General features: G+C 35.7%; 1 long non-coding RNA gene across 1 annotated transcript in view; it reads left to right on the top strand.

The window, feature by feature from the left end:
- LOC144292707 (uncharacterized) overlaps positions 1 to 25,235 on the top strand; it is a 472,395-nt gene that overhangs the window by 289,709 nt on the left and 157,451 nt on the right. Inside the window, exon 3 of the long non-coding RNA XR_013360051.1 lies at positions 18,920 to 19,296. This is a non-coding gene — a long non-coding RNA (uncharacterized LOC144292707). The remainder of the gene's footprint in view (positions 1 to 18,919; positions 19,297 to 25,235) is intronic.

Raw genomic sequence — 25,235 nt, 5'->3', positions numbered from 1 at the left:
AGCAGTGCAATTGCTGGGTTGTAGGGCAGGTCTATTTTTAATTTTTTGAGTAACAATTTTAAAATTAATGTAAAAAATTAATGAAGCATGAAGCATAACAATTGTAATTAAGTGTAAGTTATTTGACAATTAGTCTCCAATATTATTATTAACAACATATCACTGTCCCAGTTTGTCTCATGTAAGTATTAGAACACACTGGATGCCACAACAGGAGTTAATGTATCAGGAACAGACATCTGCTTACTTATTTTTACCCCTAATAGCAATATTAGAATGCTCCAGTTCATTCATGGTTCTATTTATTCAGGAATTTTTTTAAAGATTTTATTTATTTTTTCATGAGAGACACAGAGGCAGAGACATAGGCAGAGGGAGAAGCAAGCTCCATGCAGGGAGCCCGATGTGGGACTCAATCCCGGGACTCTGGGATCACACCCTGAGCCAAAGGCAGATGCTCAACCACTGACCCACCCAGGCATCCTTCAGTCATTTTTTAAAAAAGAAAACAGATTTAAGCTAGGTAATTTTGAGTCTATTATCTAAATAGTATGACTCCAAATTTAAATAAAAATATTGAAAAGAGGGTTCCCATTACTGATCCCATGTCAGGCACTCATCTGAGTGCTTTGATCGCATCACCCCATCTAATTCCACAAATCTATGAGATAATTGCAAGTACTATTTCCATTTTATACAAGGAAACTAGCTTAGAAAATTGTTTAAGATTGCACATATGGTTTGAGTGGGGAAGTAGGATCTCACACTTGTTTTATATGTGGACACAGCACAAACTCCTAATGACAACAATGCTCTGAATGTAATAATTCCCGATAGCATTTGTAGTCAGTTCAGAGACACTTCCTATTAATGGCAGGATGTTATAAGCATGTTTTTAAAAATTGAATTTATACTAAATTATCTTACCAAATTATGCAGATAATTCTTACTTCTTAGCACAAAATAGAATATATGTAATCAGCCATCTATCTAAATATCTATACACATAGGTGTAGGAATAGGACCTGATTACATATTTCATTCAATCTTTTTTTTTTAATTCAAGATACAGAAGGTTGAGCTGTTGCTTTTTAAAAGTGTAATAAGTATACATATTAATCAAATGCCCAAATTATCCTGCAATTATATATATATATATATATATATATATATATATATACACGTATATATATGTGTGTATACACACACACACACACACACCTGGTTCTCATTAACATTAATAAGAATTTAAAGTCTGGGGAAAGATGACTTAGTAAAGATTGTGCAAATAAAAAGTTAGGTTATGTTTCAATGACTTGAACTGGAAGAATTTACACAGTTTTAATAATACCTGCAACATTTACATCAGATCTGAATCATGTTTCGTTCTGGTATATAAAGCAGGGAAGCTAATGTGATACTGTAGGGGGAAAATCCACATAATGAGTGATCAAAGAGCCTAAAGGCCTCCTATTATATGTCTTAGGTTTCATTTTACCTCTCATTTATGTGTAGCAATGAGGTGTGAAAATTGTGCTTTGGTTGTCTTAAGTATCAGTAAACTGCATCACACCACACTTCTTTACTACTTAATGGGAATGAATGAGATTCACTCTACAATTAATTCCTGCATTTAAATGAAAAAGGTAATATCTGAATGGTGTTATACTTCTTCTTCAAGTGAGGTTTTCCAGTGAATGATTCATTAGTTCTTTCAAGTCTAGTTAGCAATAACTTCTCTTTCGTAAGATTTTGTCTTTTTTTTTTTTTTTTTACATTGAAGAGCTTTCCACATCCATTTTTTTTTTTAAGATTTATTTATTGATTTATTGAGAGAGAGAGAGGCAGGCAGGCAGAGACATAGGCAGAGGGAGAAGCAGGCTCCATGCAGGGAGCCACATGCATTTTTGTACAAATTATACTCAATAAAGATTAAATTACCTAATGAAATATGTTTTCACTGGAGTGATAGGTAGCTGGAGCAATATCTAGTGATACTGATCCTAAGATCTATTAAAGAGGCAACGTGAAGCTCTCACCCCATAAAGGACTGAAGAAATGCAATTTTTAATATTACTATTACTAAATAAAGTTCTTTGCCTTGTGTAAATCACTATTATTCACAAGGTATTAAATTTGTGGTTTATGACCGTTTCATTTCAAAAGAGGTTAATTTAATAGATATCCACTAAACTATCAAGAGTTTGGTCCTAAGGAAAAGAAATTTTTTTAAAGATTTTGAGAGAAAAAGAGACGAAAAGTTTGTGTGGGTGAAGAAGCAAAGAGAGAGGGATAAGCAGACTCCCAATTGAGCAGGCCCATTTCCAGGATCCGGAGATCATGACCTGAGTTGAATGCAACGCTTAACCTACTGAGTCACCTAGGTGCCCTGAAAATAAGAATTTCTCTTTACAGCTGGTCAGTGTTATGGAATGACATGTTTATCCCCCTTACCTCTTGCCCCCGTTCTTACATTGAACCCTTAAGCCTCAGTGTGATTGTTTTGGCGATGGAGCATAGGCAGGTGGTTAAATTTAAATGATGCCATGAGGATGGAGTCCCCGGGGTGGGATTAATCCTCTTCTAAGAAGAGAGAGAGGCTAGAGGTCGTTCTCTAGGCCCAGTGTGGACATGGCTAACTGTAAGTCAAGAATGGGCTCTCATAAGACATTGGACCTGCTGGTACCTTTATCTTGGACTTCCCAGACTCTAGTATTATGAAACAAATACTTGTTTAAGCCACAGCCTATGATATTTTTAGCTCTTCAAACTGACTGAAATAATCACCTTCCATTTACTTCTGGAATTAGATTGCCTTTCTACCTTTCTACTATGTTGGCTGAAGTATTTAATTAGACCTTGAGAATGAGGAGTAATAGCCAATATCTTTCATAACTTCTTGAAAAGAAACTCAAAGAAGGCAGTGCAAGAGTAATTACAGGAGCAATTCAGAGTGGTGCCATCTCTTTTTTCAAGACCTCTCTATTTATTCATTTACACAACAATTTTTTGAGGTCATATTTGATCCAAGTGCTGCTTGCTCTTTATGATGGAAGTCTAAAAGGATTAAGAAGTGGGGCACCTGGGTGCCCTGGGTGGCTTAGTCAAGCATCTGCCTTCAGGTCAGTTCATGATCCTAAGATCCTGGGATCGAGCCCTGCATTGGGCTACCTGCTTTGTGGGGAGTCTGCTTCTCCCTCTCCCTCTGCTATTCTTCTGCTTGTTCTCTCTCTCTCTCTCTCTCTCTCTCTCTCTCTCTCAAATAAGTAAATAAAATCTTTAAAAAAAATTAAAAAAAGTTAACAAGCTTATTGCTAAGCAGTATTGTTAATAATTCCTTTTCCATGTTTTTGCTTCATTCTCTTCTATTTTTCATTGTGGCTACAATTATATATTATCTTGCACATTGCTAATATGGGCAAATAGGTTAGGACACAGATTTGCAATAGGCTGAAAGAGGGCTCTTTTGTATTCATCCGAGTTTAACGGTATAATCAGAATGTTTGTAAGGCTTTGAAGTAATGGCATAAATTTACCAGATGTTTAGAATTACTGCCTTTTTCATCCCACTGCTCCATATCTTCTTATATTACATGGAAATTATTTGACTTAAAGAAGATTTTCCTTGTCAAAGAAGTGGCCTTTTTTTGGTCAACTGTTGAAGAAGTCAGTTCTCTGTTAGAGAAATCAAAATTCTTTTTCCTAGACTTTTCCCTCAAAGATCTTCTAGGCTTTTTGCAATCCCAAATTGCTATTAAATATTCTTGCTCAAAACACCTGGGATTTTATCTTTAAAAAGTCTGAAGATGGGTAGCCCAGGTGGCTCAGTGGTTTAGCACTGCTTTCAGTCTAGGGTGAGATCCTGGGGACCCTGCATGGAGCCGGCTTCTCCCTCTACCTGTGTCTCTGCCACCCCCCTCTCTGTCTCTCTCTGTGTTTCACATGAATAAATAAATAAAAATCTTAAAAAATATATCTGAAGACTCTCATGAAAAAATTACATATATTTGAACAATCTTCAGTAATAACAATTCATCATATTTTGATGAACTTCCTGGAAAAATAAAAAGTCATTATAATCCAGTCCAGTGAATTTAGAGAGTCATCAGTCTAGAGAGAGCCTTTTGTGGGTAAAATTATGAAGTGTTAATAAAAAGGTTTTTTTCTTAGTTGCTCCACGGGCAATTTTTGTTTGTTGGTTTAGAAAAGGGAATGCTGTATTTTAAAATACTAAAACAATTTTTCAAAAAGATTTCAGAAGTAAATATGGGCTCTCATCTTCATCAAAACATCTTTTACGGTAAACTTATTCTTTTAGTCAGAGCTTAGGAATAAATTATAATAAAGTATACAGTGCTCCACGTGTGTCAGGAAGAAAAAGAAAACCCTGAAATTTTTTCCTCGACATCTAAAATATGGGTTGATGTAAGGAGTCTATGTCTTTGAATTGATTACCCTCTAAGGTCAAACTATATAGTTTTTCTCTAAATATTAATCTCTATTGTATATAACATAGTAATCATGTCATGCCAATATATGCAAATAATTTGGAAGATTTATAAAATACACTAAAATGTGTTCTATTGGCTAGTTAAAATAAGGTCTCTAAGACTTCATATTTGGTGGCATTTGGTTTTTCTTAATTATTCAAAAAGCTCCTTCATAACATTTTGCCCCCTTGCTTCTAGGTCCCACAGTCGCCTGAATATTGTATTTTTTTCTCCCTGTAGGCATGATAAATACCCTTTTCTTTGTAGGTAACTTGTATCTATCCTCCAGTCCAACCTCTCATATTCTCTAGATTTAATGTCTCTGTGTAGACTATTTGTAGGTGATAATGAAAATGCACACCATGTAATGACTTGTAGTTTTGCTAAAATCCAATGTGAATCACGTGCACTGTGAACTGGTGTGGTAGTGTGGTGGCTTGAGTCTTTGCTCTGGTCACAGTGTCTAATTGGGTCCCCAGTAGCTGACTTTCATGAGTGGTTTCTGGTTCTATAAACTAATCTTCTGAAATTTATTTATTTTCTTAAAGAAGGAAGAGAACTTTGATTCTTTCTTAATATGACCATAAAATGAAAAGTAAAAGTTATTACTCTAAAATGCAGATATTTTTGAAATCACTTACCTTAACTCCACAAACATTAAATTTGATTCCTACTGCAGTTCTCTAGAATGTACATTTAGCTTAGTAGCTCAGTCCTTACAAGAATAGGCTATTTTGTTTTGTTTTTGTTTTTGTTTTTTTTAGGGTTCTCTTCTTTTTTAAAAGATTTTATTTATTTATTTGAGGGAGAGAGAGTGTGTGTGAGAGAGAGAGAGAGCACACATAGGGGAGGGGCAAAGGGAGAGGAACAAGTAGACCCCTACCCCACCCCCACTGAGCAGGGACATACCCCTCCTCCAGTCCTCCCCATCCAGGGCTTGGTCCCAGGACCCTGAGATCATGAGCTGAGCTGAACCAACTGAGACTTGACCAACTGAGCCACTCAGGTGCCCCCAGGGTTCACTTTTTTATCTTTAGATGAATGTGGTCTTCTTATGGCCATCTAATAAGTGAATCACATCTGTGTGATTGGGTGGTCCCTTGGGAATCTTTGAAAGAGCTTTTATTGTGATCCTGAGCAAGGAGCCCATATGTCAATTGTTTTCTCATCTTTGTTAACATGATCCACGTTCCTTTCCCTGAAAAAATTATTTTTTGTTAACTTTTCTCAATAATTTCATCATAAAATTAACTATATCCTGAAATTGATTCTGAGTATATTGCTTTAAGCTGGATTCAGTGAGGAAACGCCTGGAACAAAAAGAGATGAGGACCATAAAGTCATTGCCTCTGGACAGTAATTTTTTTTTTCCTTTTATCTCCACATGGTGTAAAAATAACTGTGTAAAAAAATTATCCAAGGCAGGCCGTTCTATTGATTAGAAAAGAGAGGCTTCTAGTTGGGGACTTCCATGAGTATGTCCCATTTTCATCTCTCTGCAGGTGAACAAATCTAGTATCTGAAAAATTAATAACCGTGATAGTGGAGATATACTATAATAACATTGTTCATATGTTTTATTAAGTTAAAGGCTCATATTATTTCCAGAATTATCCCTAGGGATATAAAAAATTGTGAACTGTTAGTGATACTTAGATTTTCTCACAAATTAGCATAAGGCTTTGATACTGATGATAAATATAATTAACACCAAAGAACCATATAAATAAAGTCACTGTAACTGCTGTTATTTATCTGCAAAGCTCGAGGTTGCAATATTAAGACATTTATTGTATCTGCTTTTAAAAGAATTTTGAATAATAATCAGAAACACTCCATAAAGGAGAAAATCACAGAAATATAGAGAAGGATATAAATATTAACTACAGAAAGCTATTGTAGATATGCAAGTATTATTTTCATTACAAAGTGATGTTTTGAGTAGAAAAAAAGTGCATATATTTGAAACTGTAATTCAAGGGTTGAATTAAATATGATATTTCTTACACAAAAAACTTTACCTCATTATGTTTCCTATCTTGTGCCCTGTATTTCAAATACAATTATAATTGTCTTATTTGAATTATAGAAGTAAAATATGTGTGCATACTCTTGAGACACATTTATAATTTTATTTACCTACATGTGCAAAAAGACAAAATTTGGACAAACTTGTAAAAAAAAAGGGGGGGGGGGAAGGTTTTAAATAGTTTTGGCAGTGACACTTTTTTCTTCAAATAAAATCTTGTTTTTTAAAATTAATACACTAAAATGAAAATAACAGATCTATTTAAATACTGCCTGGTTCACTTTTCCTCTAACCTTCCTCCTCATGGTGGAAATCTCAGAACTTTCAGGTCTGGAAATCAGTTTGAAAGCGTCTTCCCAAGTGCATCCTTGAAAACAGAATTGATCACAACTACAAACTCCCAACAGTTGACTTAGTCACACAGAGCTTCACCCTGGGTCCATTCATTAGTAAATATGTACTCAACCTTGGGTCCTTTAGTAGACTTCACAAAGGAGGAAAGAGGAAATTGCAAGTAACAGCATTAACTCTAAAGACGCTGGGCACAGTATTCTAAGCCCTAGTCCTAATTACATAAAAATACCAAACAGAAATAAGGAGAGAGAAAAAAAAAAAGGATTGAGGAAGAGGATGAGAATGAAACAAAACAAAACACAGCACACGTTCTTGAGTACCGTGTAGAACGTCTTACCCAGTGTGGTAGAAAATATAGAAATGTTGAATGTGTGTCATGAGACGGAAGCTGAATTCTTAGTGTAGTATGCATTTATGTATGCTAATGGGGGAGAAGCACAGCACTTAACCCAGCCAACCAAACATCATTAAATGTCATTTTTCTTGTTTGGCTTTTGGATTGCCATGGGACTCTCACTCAGTGCATTTTAGATACTTGCCTGTTCCACCTGTACCCTTCCTAACCTGTCCTGAAAGAAGGAAGTCCAGTGGGACATTGTGTGATATGCTGGTGGGCTTCACTCATTAGGAATGATTTTTTAATCTGTGGTGCATCTGTACTTGACTTCTGCTATGGAGACTTACTGACATCGCTGGTTTAAAGTTTTCTTGAAAAAATTTGATATTGCTGTTCACTGATTCCATCACTGACGTGATTTACATTTTTGATGAGTAGACTCTTGGGAACTCTTCACACTTCAGCACTGAAGGAAGGAAGGTTTGAACCTTTTTCATAGTTGACTATTATACATAGATGACAAACCACGCAGAAAATGTACTTTATTGCTACACATCTCAGTTGCTATCATGGACATATTATTTAAGGAACAGGGGAGGCATTCTACTTTGTAGGGTGTCACAGCTCACTTGTGGAGTGGTCCTTGGTGGGAGAAGGAAAAAACCTCTAGTCAGCAGCTAATCGTGTGACCTCATGAAGCTTGAGTATGGAATGTGACAAGGAGGAAATAAGAAGCCGTTTTTTACCGGTTTTCATTATCTTGGTCCTAATATTTTTTTAAACAGTATTTTCTTTTTTAATTGCAAAAAATGCTAGTGTCTTCCTTCTAAATGGTAATGACGACTTTTTAAAGGCCTCTACACATGAGGTGATTTTATAGTAATCATTGCTTAAGGAGATTTTTTGCAGTATTGTTGCCCAACTTTTGACTCCTTTACAATTACAAGACTAACCTTATTTAAATTTTTAGATATTTCTTAGAATTTTGCATTGGCTTTTGCTGCTTGTAAGTGATTTCCTTGTTCAACCATAGTATAAGATAATATTCTTCAATTTCAAGTATATTTTTGGAATTCTTAGAGATTATTCCATGCTTATTACTGTTTCAGATGAGTTCTCGGTGTCCCGAAATTTTCTCATTAATATGTTTAACTTAATTGACTATGCTTATCCTTCAAATGAGCTATATATAACCATGGCTATAACCATAGTTAAAAATATAGTTTAACATCTGAAAAAGGAGAATTAATAAATGATAATAAAATTCTCAAAAGTCAGACATTTTGAGATTCTGTTTTCTTATTGGAGAGCTACCTGAAAATTAAAAAAAAAAAAAAACATAAAATAAATGTACATATTTCTAAAGTGTTTCATGGAATCTGAATTTGCTAGGAACTTCAGTAATTTTATAGGTTACTTTTAATGGTTTGATAAAAGACCACAGGGGAAATTAAAATAAATTTTGTACCTGAGGAGGTACACAGCACACTTGGAGAGAGCAAATGGGAAGGCAGTGTGCAGACGGGGAAGGGCAGCAGGACCTGGGGCACATGGCTTTGCTAAGGTCCACTGCAGAGGCCTTTGCGATTCCTGACGTAAGACTAGATTCGTCAATTTAAACCAAAAAAGAATGGCGTTCTATAAGCTCTCAGCGGTCTTATGTAAGAGGTGCTTATGGGAGGATATCTGGGTGACTCAACAGTTGAGCCTCTTCCTTCAGGTCAGAGTGTGATCCTGGGTCCTGGGATCGAGCCCCACATCAGGCTCCCCATGGGAAGCCTGCTTCTCCCTCTGCCTGTGTCTCTGCCTCTCTCTCTGTGTCTCTCATGAATAGATAAATAAATAAAATCTTAAAAAGAGAGAGAGAGAGATGCTTAGGGAAAGATCCTAAGAGGCATGGGAGACTGTTGCCCACAAGGAGTGTTGGAGAAGTCATCTGATATGAGCTTAGATTTGCTGTGAGTCTGTGGGTTGCTTTCTAGGGCATGCAATTATGGGTTGCCTAGGGACATTTCAAGTCCTCCACAACTTGCTTGGCCACATAAATGGATGCTAAAGCAGTAAAATTGTGGAGGGGTTTAGCTAAGCTCTGAACTCACACTCTCACCCAGATAATTACAAGTAAAACTGGGGAAAACTTGAGTAAGGTTGGCGAAATGTGTAAATGTCAACATATGGGTTGTGTTATTTACTATAGTTTTGCAAATTTCATTGGTGGAAACAGGGTGAAGTATACATAGAATCTCTACATCTCTTACAGCTTTGTGTGAATCTGTAATTGTCTCACTAAAATTTTTAACTAAAATGTTAAAAAAGATACATATTGGTTATAAAATACTTAGAAAAGACAAATAGACCCAAGAAGAAATTGTCTCTGTATAGGTATCTGTGGCCACTGTTTTCCTCATCTTCTTCAGGGCACTTTCCAGAGAGTGAAATAGTGTGATTCGGCTTCCATTAGCAATACAGTCTGTCCCAAATAAGGTCATTGTGCTAAGATTCAGTCAAACATCATTGACTAAGAAAGAGGAATTGTGGACTGTTAAAAAATATTATGCAATTAATACAGCTTCTTTATGACTGTGGGAAACACTTCCCTACCCAGTATAATGTTATAGCAGAAACTATAACATTTTAGGGTTGGAATGGATCTCATGTATTATTACCTAGTCCAACCTCTGTATTTCCTATATGGGGAAGCAGGTTGAAAGGTGCTCAGTGACTTACCAAGGGTACACAGCTGCTGAGTGACAGAGGTAGGATCACCACATTATGCTCATACTCTGACACTCTACACCCCACGGTGGCACCTAATGGCATTTAAAAGCATTGTCTATACTTAATGACTGTGTAGTTCTTATATTTGAAAATTGCAGTCTCAGATGATAGAATGCATATGAACAGGAGGCCTGGATTAAGCATGATTTTAGAACAAATTGAATGCTTCTGGAAATGTGTTCTGTTGAGATCTTCAAAGTTATCAGGCATACAATGACTGCTAGAGTTTGACATTAATTTCTCAGGATGAAATAGCAGGTTATTCTTTTTTAATATTATCTGAAGTGATGAAGGTTTAGATGAGTGCTCATTACTTAATTCATAATTATTCTAAGGAGTTTGTCACCACTCATTTATTCTTCTTTTCACACAGTCCCTCATTTGAGCGCTTACCTTCATCACTTTGTTCATTTGGCATCTTGGAATATTTCTCAGAATTCAGTAAGTGTTTGTGAAGCTTTATAATGACTTAAAAACTGTGTGTCAGTGTGTAATTAACATTAGTCAAATATATCTTAGTCTGAGAAACTTCAGTGTAAGAAGATTGAATAAAATAAAGATTAGGGAAAAAGGGGCATTTTTCACATCACAGCTGGTACATTCCTGAATGAACGTGTGTGCCCACTGCAATAAAATGTCTTACCTAAAAGTATTGACAGGCTTCACAGAAAAATAAACTGTAAATATTTAAAAATTATTAAACTACCACACATTTAGGAAAAAAATCAGTAAAAAACATAGAAGATAGGAGGTCATTTATCTTGTTTCTTTTTCAACTTCATACAAAATCCAAAGGTTGAATCAGGAGAGAAACCTAGCATAATGTTCAGTTCTGAATGCCTAGCCCCAAATCTGTCTGCTTCTCTCCATCTCCTCTGCCAGTTGTACCTGTCACCTTTCCTAATACAGTAAGTCTTAAGGCACCTTCCTCTTTCCAAGATTATCCCTCCTGCTTTCCTGATTATCCTGTTTTAATCCACTGTCTGCTGGCATCTGGACTCATTATTGTCCCTTTCATTTAAAAAGGAAAAGAGAAGAGGAAATCAGAGATAGAGGAACTGGAGGATGTTAGATATGCTTCACTCTGGTTGTGGCGGTGGTGTCCAAACTCACCACGTTGTACAACAGGAAAAGTGTGCAGTTTGTGAGAAATGAACAAAAACTATCCCTGTGTTCCCATTGTCCTGACAGTAAAATCCAGAATCTACCTTCTCACAAGGTCATCTATTAAGAAGACCCTGTTATTTTTCTGATTTCATCTAGTGCCCACTTCCTGGCTTCACTATGTTCCAGACACACAGACTTTTTGATTGTTTCTTGTAAATGCCAAGTCCTTCCACATCCTATAAACTTCATGCTGATATTCCTCAACATTGTTTTCTCACCAATCAGATCTGAGATTGTACATTTTCTCCTGAGAGAAAAACAGAAGTGGCCTTATTAAGGAAGGAATGTCAAGGGGTCAAGGGAAATTTGGTAGTTGCTAGTAGAGTGTGGCCAGCATCCTGCCTCAGTTTCCCTCCCAATACCCCCCCACCCCCCACCTGCATCTAGTGTCTTTGAATGTCTCTCTGATCATTCTATCTAAAATCATTTGCATAATGTCTCACTTTTTTTTTTTTAATATATATCTCAGGTAGAAATCATGTTGTATAATTCCTTGTCAGTCATTAGTTATCTCTCTCCCTTTGCTCCAGTTAGGCTCCATTAAGCAAGGATCTTTTATACCACATTTATTACTGTATTCTCAGGATCTATATCAGTGCTTAACACATGTCAGACACTCAAATATTTCTTAATGGTTGTGTACCATCTCCTAATCCTTGGTTGCTTCATATGCCCTATGAAGTAAGTCTATACAGGGACAACAAAGTGCTCAATTTGAGAAACACCATTAAAAATAGTTGTTTTTAGTATCCCATGTGATCATTAACTAGTTTCCAAAATTGTTGATTATAGACCAGTGAGTATAAACATTGATAACTAATATTTAAAAGTCACTCCGAGCTCCTCTCTTTGTTTCATCACATACATGATAGAGACAAATGATCTTTTGGAATGTACATCTATAAGGAATTTAATGGTAGAGAAAGGTCACAGCTATCAGCTGGCTAGATTGAAAAGGAAAAAACAAAATTTAAAAAGATGTAAATTTTTCTCCCTAAGATTCTGGCTGTAATTTTTTCCTCTCAATAATTTTTCTGTTGCATATTTTTTATCAGAGATATTCTGTGAGTCACTATCACAGCTAGGAGACAATTTGACTCAAGGACTTCATGAAATAGAGTCATACGATTAGGTAATTGGAAATCATTCCATATTTGCACCAAACTAAAAGACTACCCTTCAAAGGAAAATTATCACAGCTTTCAAACAACGATTCTTTTATATTCTGTATTATAGATACTAAATTGTTAGGACAAGGCACTCTCCCACACACAGAATATTACATAATCAATTTTCCACTCTTTTATCTGCTTTCCCTAAGCATTGACAAAGAGTATTCTGTATCAGATGCTACAATTTCACAGTTATATTGAATCTTTCTAAAATTATAAAAATCTTTCATGAATTCAATTATATATTATTTTTAAAAGTAATTTTTCTTACTTTGGATAAAAATGTTTATTGATTGAATCCAAACAACAGGCACAGTACTTAGAAGGTGACAGCAACATCAGGAATGTGAAAATTGTATAATTTTATCATCATATTAAGATTGAAAATTATTTCTTGAATGTTGATATCAGAGAAAGATGTATATGTCAAGGAATTACAGATTATCCAAAAACTTGGCTAGGTATTTATAAGAGAGAGTGGTGTGAGTGGTTTTGTTTATTTGTTTTATTATTTGATGAAGTATTTAGCCCTGAATTGTCTAATATTTTAATTTTCTGGTTCATATTTCTGGCTTACATCAGTTGATGGCAAAGATGTTTCTGACTGCCTGATAAATACAAGAAACTATATTAGGAAAAAAATGATTATGACACAATTACTTTTCCCTCATGACAAATTAGAGCTTATATGCACACATAAAATAAGAGGGGAAATATTACAAGTCAAATTTTTAAAAATTACAAGATGCTGTAAAAATAGATAATGGTGATGATAGTAATAGAGACCTTTTAAGGTGGCTAGGAGGGTCTTCTGGGGAAGTTGAAATTTAAGGTGAAGCTTGCATAGTAAGAAGTTATTAGCCACGACTACATCTAAGCAAAAAAGTACTGCAGGCAGAGGAACCAACAATTCAGACTCTAGAACAGGGAAGTATCATGTAGATTCCAGCAACTACAAACCAAAGTGACTAAACCATAGTTGAGTGAAAGGGGAAAAACATGCTGGATGAGGTTGTGTAAAATAGCAGACCTCTTGGCAATTATGTGGAATTTTGTATCTTCATTTAACAATCAAATTAAATTATTTTAAACAGGAGACTACAGAATCTGAGTTTATTTTTCTTTTGTAATTATAGTGTGGGTGTTCTGTGCATTATTAATTTGAGTGAAAGGAAAAATAAAAAGTCAGGAGACCATTTAGAACAATACCATGGTCTCAGAAGAAAGGCTTGATCTAACATTGTGGCAGTGGATGGGGAGAAAAGTGAACTGGCTTTGTTATAGATCTTGGCAACCATGATTTGATGGAAGTTGGAGGTAGATAAGAAGGATAGCTCTTGGGAAAAGCAATTTTGGGCACACAAGGTTTGGGCTTCCACTTGGATACATAACAATAGGCCTTGGGCTTGCAACATTACCTTACCAAGAGATAAAGAGCCAAGAGCTTGTGCCAGACTTAACACTTAGCGTGCGAATATCTCTTATTTTTTCAGGCTCAGTGAATGCTCTTAGATGGTCTCCACTTAAAGCATATGCATCACATGGCACATGGCCAACTCCACTGGTTACATCTATTCTCCAAGAGGAGGGAACTGGATCTTTCCTCCTGTGGTGGACGAGGGGTAAATGTGGGCAGATTGCCCTGAAATAGCTGCTTGGAGAGATCTTCTAGCCATGGGGGACCAATGCCTACTGTTGAAGCTGTTCTTGCTCTGTGTTTTCTCTCTGTAGGGCATTGTTCCATCTAGTGTCTGATTGTGTTGTAGATTTTGTTAACGTATACCAAAATGCAGTGGGCAGAAATATGTAGAGTTCTATCCTGGGATTGATAACTGGTATGCAATACTCTACTCCTCTGGGATTGATAACTGGTACATGGCACTTTCTGATAACAATGTGAATATTTTAAACTTGAGCAAGTGAATGATGAGAGGGGTACAGTTTGGGATAGGATAAAGTCAAGAGTTCAGACTTGACTATGCAGGTGTATATACCTCAGAGGAAAGATCTCTCATTTAGCCATAAGCAACTCTTTTAAAGTCATGAGAATGAGATCATCTGTAGAGAGAGAAGGTAGGGTCCAGGACCAAATTGCAAGAAATGACATTTTAAGGTTTGGCTAATATAGAGAAATTTGCAGAGAAAAATGTGAAAGAGAGGGCAGAGAATTTGGTGGGAAATTAAAGTTATGTGTTGTCATAGAACCTAAGGGAAAAGCAATTTATTAGTAAACTGGGCTCAAGCAGATTCATTGAACTGGGTGGTGGATGGGGATGGGTAGAAGTTAGTTCAGAGTGGTCTAAGAAGTGATGTGATGTCAGAAAGTGGAGGTGAAAAATGTAAGCAATTTTTTTGAAGAAGTTCACGGAGGCTTTTGCTGATAGGAATATGAAGTCAACAAAGGCTAAAAAATACTTGATATGGGAAACAACAGAGCAGCTTGACATGTGAATGAGAATGATCTAATTAGGGAGATATTGATAAGTAAAGAGATAAAGGGAAAGACAGAGAAAATTATATTTTTATTGAGTCATATGAAGAAAAAGATTCACTTATAATAGGAAAAAAAAAGCCCAAATATTTGGTTCATTGTAAGTGAAGAAGTAGGAAGTAAAAGGAGACACAGGTAGGTTTGCAGATTTTGTCACAGGGAATGAATGAGCAGTACTCCAAAAGTGTGTTTCTCAAAGATAGGAAAAGTAGTCAATGGCAGAAAGTAAGAGGGGAGAGAATCAAGAGAAATACGACTCTAGGGGCGAGCTTAATAACTAAGTTTGAATGTATCATGACAGTTATTTTATAATGTCTAATTTCATAGTATTCTCTCATGATGTTTGGCTGCACAGATTACTAGCAATCTTGGCCTAGGTATATTCACCAAAGTGGATGGTAGTGGAGGGTACACAGGTGTAGGCATGGAAAATCTGAATGCCGAATTTCATACAGACATTGCAACTGTTTTACGGTCCGACTACCGTTGTTTAGTGGACATGAACTGTTAGCAATCTAAATACAACTAGCTATGCTACTGCTATGGCATGAATGTGAACCCCCAAAATTAGGAGGTGGGGCTTTTGGAAGGTGATTAAGTCATGAGAGTGAAGCCCTCATTAATAGGACTAATACCTCCTTAAAAGAGGCTCCAGAGAGCTCCTTGCCCTTTCTGACGTGTGAGGCTATGAGAAGTCTGCAACCCAGAAAAGAACCCTCCCTCAACCACACTGGTATCCTGATCTCCAACTTCCTTCCCCCAGAATTGCGAGAAATGCATTTCTGTTGTTTCTAGGCTATCCAGTCTGTAGTATTGTGTTAGAGAGTAGCTTAAGTAGAGTAAGACAACTACTGTGGGTTACTTGAGATATTTAAACTATGTGCCTCCAGAATTATTAACCAACTGTCTGAAAAGAATATTCTAAATATTCTAAATATCCCTGCTTCCGTGACTTCTAAACAATCACCTCCTGTGTTTCCTCTCAAAATATTGTGTGTATATGCACATATGTGTTTGCATAAGTATATGTGCATATATATAATATATATAAAAATTTGTGTATTTTCATATCTATCTATCATCTAATCTATCTATCATCTATCTAATCTTCTTTCTGTGTCTATCAACATAGGGGGGAAAACCCCAAGATATGACCTTAAATCAATTGAAAATACTCAAATTTAGGATCCACCCTAAACCCAGAGGGATCCTCAAATGAAACTGCTGAAATACCTAGACATCACAGATCAATGTGCAAAATGCTTAAATTCTATTTTTCACTTATATCTTTTTCCATCATTTTACTCACCATCTCTATCCATCAGTTTTCTCCAAGTTCTGGCATATTATTTTAAACCAAACTTCTTAATAACTGATTAGAATTTTGTAGTATTCCATAATCAGTCTCTTGCCCCTTGTTTATATTTTGACAATTGTGATTTCATCTGATGTGTTCTTTTATCTAATGTGGCTCCCATTGCACCATGTATTCACATATTTGGGAACACACATAGATCCTTTCTCCCGAAGTTTTCTCTTATTCAATTGGTTTTATTGCTCTATTACTTGATAGAGAGATGTTGACTCTGAGCCTTTCTCAATAACAATACTATTCGTGCAACTGGGTACATAGTTTGTGGCTGTTTTCTTAAAAAATGGGTCACTTTTACAGATATGAATGGTGTCATGATACAGTAAATAGAAAAAAAAAAAGGCAAAGGCCAGACCCCCAAAATAATACACTAACATTTATGATTCAAAGTGTGTGTATGTACTTGTATGACTATAATGTCTCTGAAAGTATACACAAGCAGCTATCAACAGCATATAGTCTGCGGTGAGGCTGGACTGCAGGATGAGAGACATGTGGAGGAAAAACTTTACCTTCTATGGTTTATCAATGTGTAATCTGTTTATTATTTTATCTTGTCATCTGCATGCACTTCAGATTATAGTAAGTATTTTTAAAGAATAAAGAAATAGAAATCACAAATATTCAAGAATGATGGCACATTGATGTCTTTGTTTCCCTCTTCTCGATTTCTCTGGAGTAAGAATAAAAGCCAGGGAAGGCAAACTTACAGATGCCAGGGCACGCAACTGTCAGCTTCAGTTAACTCTCCAGAGCTGGGAATTCTTACGCCTTCACCCTGGGTGAGAGACAAGTTAAAAGTATCCAATAGCAGGGCTTGGTTTTATTCTCTGCTTGAGGTGAGACTCATCCAGTTGACTAACCAAACAACATGTATAGAGAAACTAATGAAACCAAATCATCTTGAAGTGCCTCAGGCTGGTCAGGGCTATTTCTGGTAGACATGGGGAATTACAGTGTGGCTGAGAGTTGCCACCTACAGGTTGGGAATCTGGGAGCACAGGTGTTCCCTCCTTTTCTCTTAGCACAGAAATTGGAATTTGGTGTTTCTGTTTGGTGGTATCATCACCACCAGCCTTCTAGAGCAGAGACTATTATACTTTGTTTCATTCTGTCATTCCACTTCTTGAGAAACAGACTGACCTAGTGCTGAAGAAATGAAAAGTGGTAAGGAGGGAAGGAAAAGTGAAAACTTGCTTTCCAATACTAAGGCATGGGAGAGAAGAAGACAAAAATAGTCAAGAGTTAGCTTTTTGAGCTTAGGAGTTTTTGTTACAGTCCTTTGTGAAATGTATGGAGTCTCTCAAGGAGAAACAGAGTACAGGATTTTTTTTTTTTTTTTTTAGCTAAAAGATAGAAAAAGTTGAAGTACAAATTCAATACATATACTGAAAAGGAAGATAGCGAAGGAAAGTCTAGCCAAATATATGCTGTTATGTTCTAAGGAAAATTATTAAACTTGACTAAATAAAATGTTTTTGAAGATATTGAATTAATAACAAAAATATCCTCAACCAAATTCACTCTAATTCACATGGCCTGACAGAGGTATTCTATCAGTATTTAACATCAAAATGACTCCTATGTAATATATGCATTTTTAGAACATATAGATGGGAGAGAATGGTTCAAAGTTAAGATCTGAAGAAAACAGCCATTTTCTAAAACCAGATAAAGGCAGTGTATGAAACAGTTTTAGGACCATCTTACTTAAAATACTTAATTTCCTTTAGAAATCTTAAATCTAAACTAATAATAACAGTATAATGAAAATACTGGTACATCGTGACCCAAGTAGGAATGAGGTGTTTTAATATCAGGATATCTGTTGGTGTAATCTACCTCAGTGAGGGCCTAAAAAAAGAAATGCAGTCATTATCTAAAATAATGGAGAAAATACACGATAAAATAAAAAGTAGTTATGATAAAAAGTGTCATCATATTAGACAAAATTCCTTAGTTTGACAAAGCCTATCTAAATAACTAAAATTAAATATCATACTTTACGGGAAAAATGTTCATTCATTACTCCTAGTTTATAAATGAAAAACTGAAAGTTCTGACTTACCAAATAAATGAAACAAGAACACATAAGAGTATGCAATGGGAAAGAGAAGGGGCATTACTTTTAAAGGTCTGGGATTAAAAAAAAAAAAAAAAGACACCAACATAGAGTAGCCACTGTACCAGAAAAAATTAGAGCTAAGCAAAAGTTGCAGCAAGTTCTCCAGGTATAAAATTAACCTAAAAGTCAATAAAAGCCCTAGGAAATAGCATAGAATAAGATGTATGTTTAGAAATCTTGCTAATGAACTAGCAGTTCCCCTCCTGACTACAGGCACAAAGTATATCTAAAACTGACCCATAAGGAGGTGGGTTAAAAGAAGGCCTACTCCTAAGTTTTCTTTCATTAAGAAAATGGATTGGTATGTAAAATAAAATGTATACTTGACCTAGGATATAGCAGACAGAAACCATAAATTTAATGTATATTTGGCTCAGGGCATCAAGTCCCACATCAGGCTCCCTCCCAGGCAGCCTGCTTCTCCCTCTGCCTGTGTCTCTGCCTCTCTCTCTCTGTGTCTCTCATGAAAAAAGAAATAACATCTTTAAAAAAGAGAGAGAGAGAGAGAGAGAATCTTGGCATTTTCCTAGGAAATAGGACCACGGTTTGAGATAATATAAACAAGCAAGGTTTTTTTTTTTTTTTTTTTTTTTTTTTTTTACAGTCTTTCATGGAGTGACAAAATTGAACTTGACAGTCAACAAACACACAACTGGGGGTTTCTGAAGACATTTGCCAATGTGTGAAGCTTTCTGGAGAGGGCTCTTAAAACAAAAACTCTCTAAGTGGAATGATGATTTGGCATTCTCTCTGTGCTGTGGAGACCAGGAGCAAAGTTCAGGGTGTGCTTGGGAAAAGGACAATGATGTGTTTACCAAGGAAGCTAAGACACCTGGAAGGTGAAGCTTTAGGAAGAGTGATGTTATCAGAAGAAGAAACTGAACTGAAATCCTTAACTGAGTGTTGATAACATAATGAAGAGTAACCCTTTCATGAAAAGAAGAAAGAGTGAAACCTGACTGGAGAAAGATACAGCATCAGGTACTCCTATATTTTCTTTCTTACTTTTTTATCACCCCCCCCTTTTTTTTTACACACTACTATTTTGTTAGAAGTCAGGATAGAGTTTATATGGTCCAGAATGGGGCTGGTGTCAGCAAAGGGGTTTCTGAGATTTCTGAGATGCTGCAATATATATATATATATATATATATATATATATATATATATATATATACACACACACACATTCAATTGGTGAAGTTTTATCAAGCATTTCATTAAAAAATTTGTTCTTTCATGTATGCTATACTTCATTTAAAATCTTACTTAAAAATCACATATGCATAAAATAATTTTAGTTCCAATAGTTGTTTTTTTGTTTTGTTTTGTTTGGCTGGAAGCAAAGATATTCCTGAACTTTGCAAATAGATGAGATAATAAACTTTTGATAGACTAGTTATCAACTGTTGAGACATTTCTTAAGGTTAAGTCATCTTTCTATTTCCCAAATAAACCCTATTAAGTAGTATTATGTAATTATAATACATTCCACTTACATCTTCACATCCTAGTTCATAATTGATTTTTGTAATACTGTCATCAGATTGTTATACTAAGGTCATGTGGCTTCTTAAAACTATTTGAGGGATGTTCCATTTTTTTGTTGGGGATCAGGAAAAATAAACACTCTAAATGTTATTGAAAAGATCTGTTCTGTAAAGTTCAGATAGAACTTGAAGCAGATAAATTCAGCTAAGAGGTTAAGGAAATGTGCTATGCTGAGTTGTTCAAGTCTAGCAAGATGTTCCATCCCTGGGTTTTGCTTTATTTGGGAGAGCCTGAGTTGAGACTGAGGAAAGAACTTAGGTCCCCACAGAAAAATTGGGGCAAGGTTATTAGAGGGTGAAAGGATGCTTGATGGCAAGATCAATCACTACCCAATGTAAATAATCAGACAGTTTTCAGTCTTTACACTTATATGCAAAATACAAATTGTTGACTTTTTGGCTTGTTGTACTAGGATAATTCCTCAATAATCCACTTTATTTAAAATACATAGTTACACTAAATCACACAGCTGTTTATAACAGAGTTTCTTTTATTATAATACAAAGAAATTTGAAGTAAAGTCTTTGATTCTAAGTTTTCCGTGCCCAGTGTTAATAGTCCTAGAATCTTCAACAATTCAGCCTACCAGCTTTGGATACATGACAGATAGAATAGTGTCCCCCCTCCCAAGTATGTCCACACCCGAATCCCTGGAACCCGTGAATGTGTTACCTCCTAGGCAAAAGAGACTTAGCAGATGTGATTAAGAACATAGACCTTGCAATGAGGAAATTATCTTAAATTATTCAGGAGGCCCAATGTAATCACATGAATTCTTAAAATCCAGGAACAGTTCTGGCTGAGTAAGAGAGATGAGATGGATAATGAGGCAACAGAGATTCGAAGCTTAAGAGGGACTTGATATTGCTGGCTTTAAAAATGAAGAAAGAAGACCTTGAGCCAGGGAATGTGACACTGTCTAGACTCTGGGGAAGATCCTTGGTCAATAGCCAGGAAGGAAGTGGGGGTCCTGTAACCTCTAGGATCTGAATTTTGCTAACAATGCAATTAAGCAAAAGGTGGATCCTTGTCTTGAGCATGCAGAAGATGAGTGCACCCTACACACCTTGGTTGTAGCCAGGGAAGACCCATGTTGGGCTTCAGGGCTTCTGACCTACAGAACTAAAGAGTAAATTTATTCAAGCCACTACATGTGTAATAATTTGTAATGGCAACAGCAGAAAACTAATACAGAATATTTTACACAATAAATTCTCTGAGAGCTTTGCACATCCATTGTACTTCTTAGAGCCTCTACAATTCAGTATCTTGTAGAACTTTCTGATACCAAGAACCTATGAGAATAAGTGATTGCTATGTTGTGTGCTTAAAGAAACTAAAAATCAGTTTATTTCACAGGAACGAGGAGGCGCAAATTTATGCAGTTTTTATCATAAGGTGTATCTTTTCATCTCAAACTTGGTCCTTAAATTGATGCTCGACTATGTACAATACAGTCCATTTCCAACAGCAATGAATGTAAAAGAAAAAAAAAAAGAAAAAGGTTTTGTGAAAAATAACATTCCTTATTTTTATAGCCGAAATTATTGGACAAGAGTCCTTTCTGTGAAAGTACAATGAATATTTTAATCATGCATCATTTTAATGTCAGTTGTGAAGCTACGTGAATAGCATCGGACTCTTAAGGAGGAAAAAATGAAAGGAAAAGAAAAGATGAGGATGGAGGAGAAATTTTAAATTCAGGACTTTTCATTTTGTGTCACTGAAAACTCAAAAGGGAAGTTAAAGATTAATAAATACAAATTTAATGCCTATAATTTTAAGACTGATGAGGCAGTTATTGTAATGACTGTCATTATCACAACATCTCTGTCAATATGAGGTCTATAACAGGCGACACAACTCTCTCTTAATGTGATGCTTTAAAGAGTGAGTGCCTATATAGATTTAAATTTCAGATGAAATCCATTTAAATGGTGGCTCACAGTATTTAATAATCTGTTTCTTTTGTATTCAAAATGTGCTAAAAAACACCATTCTTATAGAGGTCCTTTACTTCTGGAATTCTTTATTTTACTCCTTGTCAAGCTATCTATTATTCATGCCTCTCTCCGGTACATAACTCTTTACTACAGTTACTGCACTTTGAACACTAAATACCCTCATGGTCTGAAAGAGTTAATGTAGTTCCCTAGGCATCTAATTTAATACATGAGAGTGACTTGCCTGCTGATGATGAGCTAGCTCAATATATATTATAGAGAATCAGTCATCTTGTGAAAGTAGCGGTTAAATACACTTTAATTGAGATTTTTGTTACAAGTGGGGAGTTTTAAAAGTGCTGATGAATTAAGAATTCCACTTAGAGTCAGAGTTAATGTTTGGCTATAGGGCTAATGTCTAGGGTATATTTAAGGCACCATGAAAGTGGATGTAGACATAAGTAGGAATAATTCATGCATCTGATGGATGGTTGAACTAGATGACTTTAAGGTCTTTTTTAACTCTGAGAGTACATGATTCTATGCACTATGCATATTAGAAATTTAGCCCTGGAACAAATATGCATGAGCAGTCACACTATAAAATCAGAGCATAAAGAGGAAACTATAAAAATAACTAGAGTGTGGGGGAAGATGGACAGTTAAAATAAGAGCCCTGCTTTGAATCGGATTTAAAATAACTTTAAAATGCCATAGTTTGAGTGTCCTCTGGCTAGTGATTTCCACGTTTTGGGGGTAAAGGCTAATTTTAACAGATAGTTTTATTATTTCCTAAATTGATTACATACTGTTAGTATCTCTTGATACATTGTATGAAAATAAAAAAAAAATATTCCATGTTTTTAAATGATTTTGTATGTTGATAATACTCAAATGTGTGCTGTTTGCTTATGCAACAAGGGCACAGGTATATAATGTTTTGTGAAAATAATCCCAGGCTCTCATAAAGGTCCAGGGACACACAGATTATGAATAACCTCTTTAAAGTATCATTTCTTAATAAGATGATTCTCTTAAGATGATTCTCTTAAGACTTGAGATCGGTTCCTCAGTTGACATTTAGAGGGTGAGTGTGAAGTCCCAAGGCACCCGACATGTAGTAAATATTGTCAGAAGCTGCACACACCCCATTCCCCCTATCAACAGGAGAAGATAACTAACATGTTTTCCCTTTACCCAGTTTGCTAGGAATAATGTGAAGACTTTCCTATTACACCTCACAAAAATCTTAAGAGTCATTATTACAGTTATTATAAGGTTGCTAAAAAATAAAATATCAAGATGTTAAATAACTTACTTAGAGATAAACAGACTTCAACCCCAATAGTCTATCATTCCCACATACTCTTTTCCCTTCACTAAACAATACACTTATCACATACAGTGCAGTTTAAGCAACATTAGAAAATCAATACAAATATATTGTAAAATAGTGCCTTGTATTTGCAAACACATGAAATTTAAAGTAGCAACTTTCAGTATTATTTTCAGTTCTATAAAGCTTTTGACTTTTCTCATAAACTCTGTGACAAAGAATATCAGATGGTAAAAATATTCCCTTTTTTCTTTCTCATAATTTGTAAAACACTATTCCCGTGCCCTGGAAATCATATTACCCATTTTAACACTTTAAATGATCACAGCAACACCTTAAGTTAAATGCTAGTTTTACCTCCATTTTCCACATGCACATTCAAAGGAAGGAAGTGGTTAAAATGACATCTCTTAAATTTTATGAATAGCAAGTGGCAGGACCCAGAATATGAGCTAGATTGGTCAGATTCTAGAGTCTGTTCTCTTAGTTCTTTGCACATTGCTTTAAATAATAATACAGAATGCCTGAGCAAATACCACAAATATGCATAAAAGGACACCTGGAAAGCAGTAGAAAAATCTGATGTCCAAGAAACCCATTTAACACCACCTGGCTGGATGATCAAAGGCAACATAAATACCTTTCCTTGGATTGGAATTTTGCAATTCTCAAGTGATTTAGAATATATCCTAACATTTAGCCATAACTTTTTGAGGGTGGTACAGGTTATTTTTATCCCTATTTTATAAATGCCTAAATGTGAAGAGGCAAAGTCTCCCTTTAATAAGTGGTAGACTTCCATGGGCAGATTTTATCCTGGCTCAAGCCGTCTATCCATAAGGTAAATTAGACAAGTAATTTACTTGTTTACAGGATCATTTTTTGAGATCTCTGGGATTGATACCTCTGGATTTGGAGATGTTTGATATAAAAACCTTCTGGCTGAATGGATTTGACTGAATATTTTGGGACAGCAAGAGTTCTAAAGTAAAAGAAGAGGTAAAATTAGTGGCTCAAGTAAAAACAACAACAAAAAAACAAAACAAAACAAAACAAACATTGACTCAAGTGTGACCATCTCATTAAACTTGAATTTCAGTCATAAAGTTGGTGAAGTAACAGAGCTATATATGTATGCATATATACAGATGCGACCAGAACAAAATCTGTATTAATTATCAGTTTTCCCATATTCGTTGTACCCTTTTCCCAGCCAATTCCATACACACACAGCTACTTTGTAAGGAAAATTATCTCTGTAACTAATCATTGTTGAGTTAATGGTGCAGTAAATGGAGATAGGGAATTAGGCAAGCCAAAGGGTAGGGAGGGGTAAAAACATACGTGCCTGGAAAAAGATGGAGACATCTGGAAGGAAAGAACTTAAGATAGGAGAAGTCAGGAGTTAGCCATTGGGAGAAACATGTGAGGGGAGAACAGCAGTGTTATAAAAAGAGGAGAGATGTTTGAGAAATGGAAGAAGGAGACAAGAAAGGAAGAGAAAGGGATCCCTGGGTGGCGCAGAGGTTTGGCGCCTGCCTTTGGCCCAGGGCGCGATCCTGGAGACCCCAGATCGAGTCCCACGTCAGGCTCCCTGCATGGAGCCTGCTTCTCCCTCTGCCTATGTCTCTGCCTCTCTCTCTCTCTCTGACTATCGTAAATAAATAAAAAAAAAAAATTTAAGAAAGGAAGAGAAATCAGCAGCTGCTTTGAGAAAGAATTTTGAAGAAAGGGAGAAACTTTGTAGCTGTTCATCAGTACTTAGGTAGTTGAGTGTGTGTGCGTGCACAGGATTGCAGATTTTTGTATTGTTTATGTTCCTTTATAGCATTTGCGAGTTTTTAAGCTTACCTGAAATACAAACCTAGAAGGGCTTGTTTTATTTGGGTAAAAAATGGAGTGATTATAACAACAGGACACATGTGACGTCTTGTTCTCCTCTGTTTTGTCTTCTGTGTCTACTGATGTCTTTGTGCCTTTGCTTCTCCATTGAGTAGTAGAAGAATTGCTATTTCTTTCTACAATACGCTATGTGGATGAACTAATATCTCTCAAATGATATTGTAGCTTTCAAAGTACACTGCTTTGTG

Source organism: Canis aureus, chromosome 2 (genome assembly GCF_053574225.1).
Source record: "Canis aureus isolate CA01 chromosome 2, VMU_Caureus_v.1.0, whole genome shotgun sequence".
NCBI classification, from domain to species: domain Eukaryota; kingdom Metazoa; phylum Chordata; class Mammalia; order Carnivora; family Canidae; genus Canis; species Canis aureus.
Note: the sequence above shows the minus strand (reverse complement) of the source record. Positions and strands in the feature narration are given on the sequence as shown.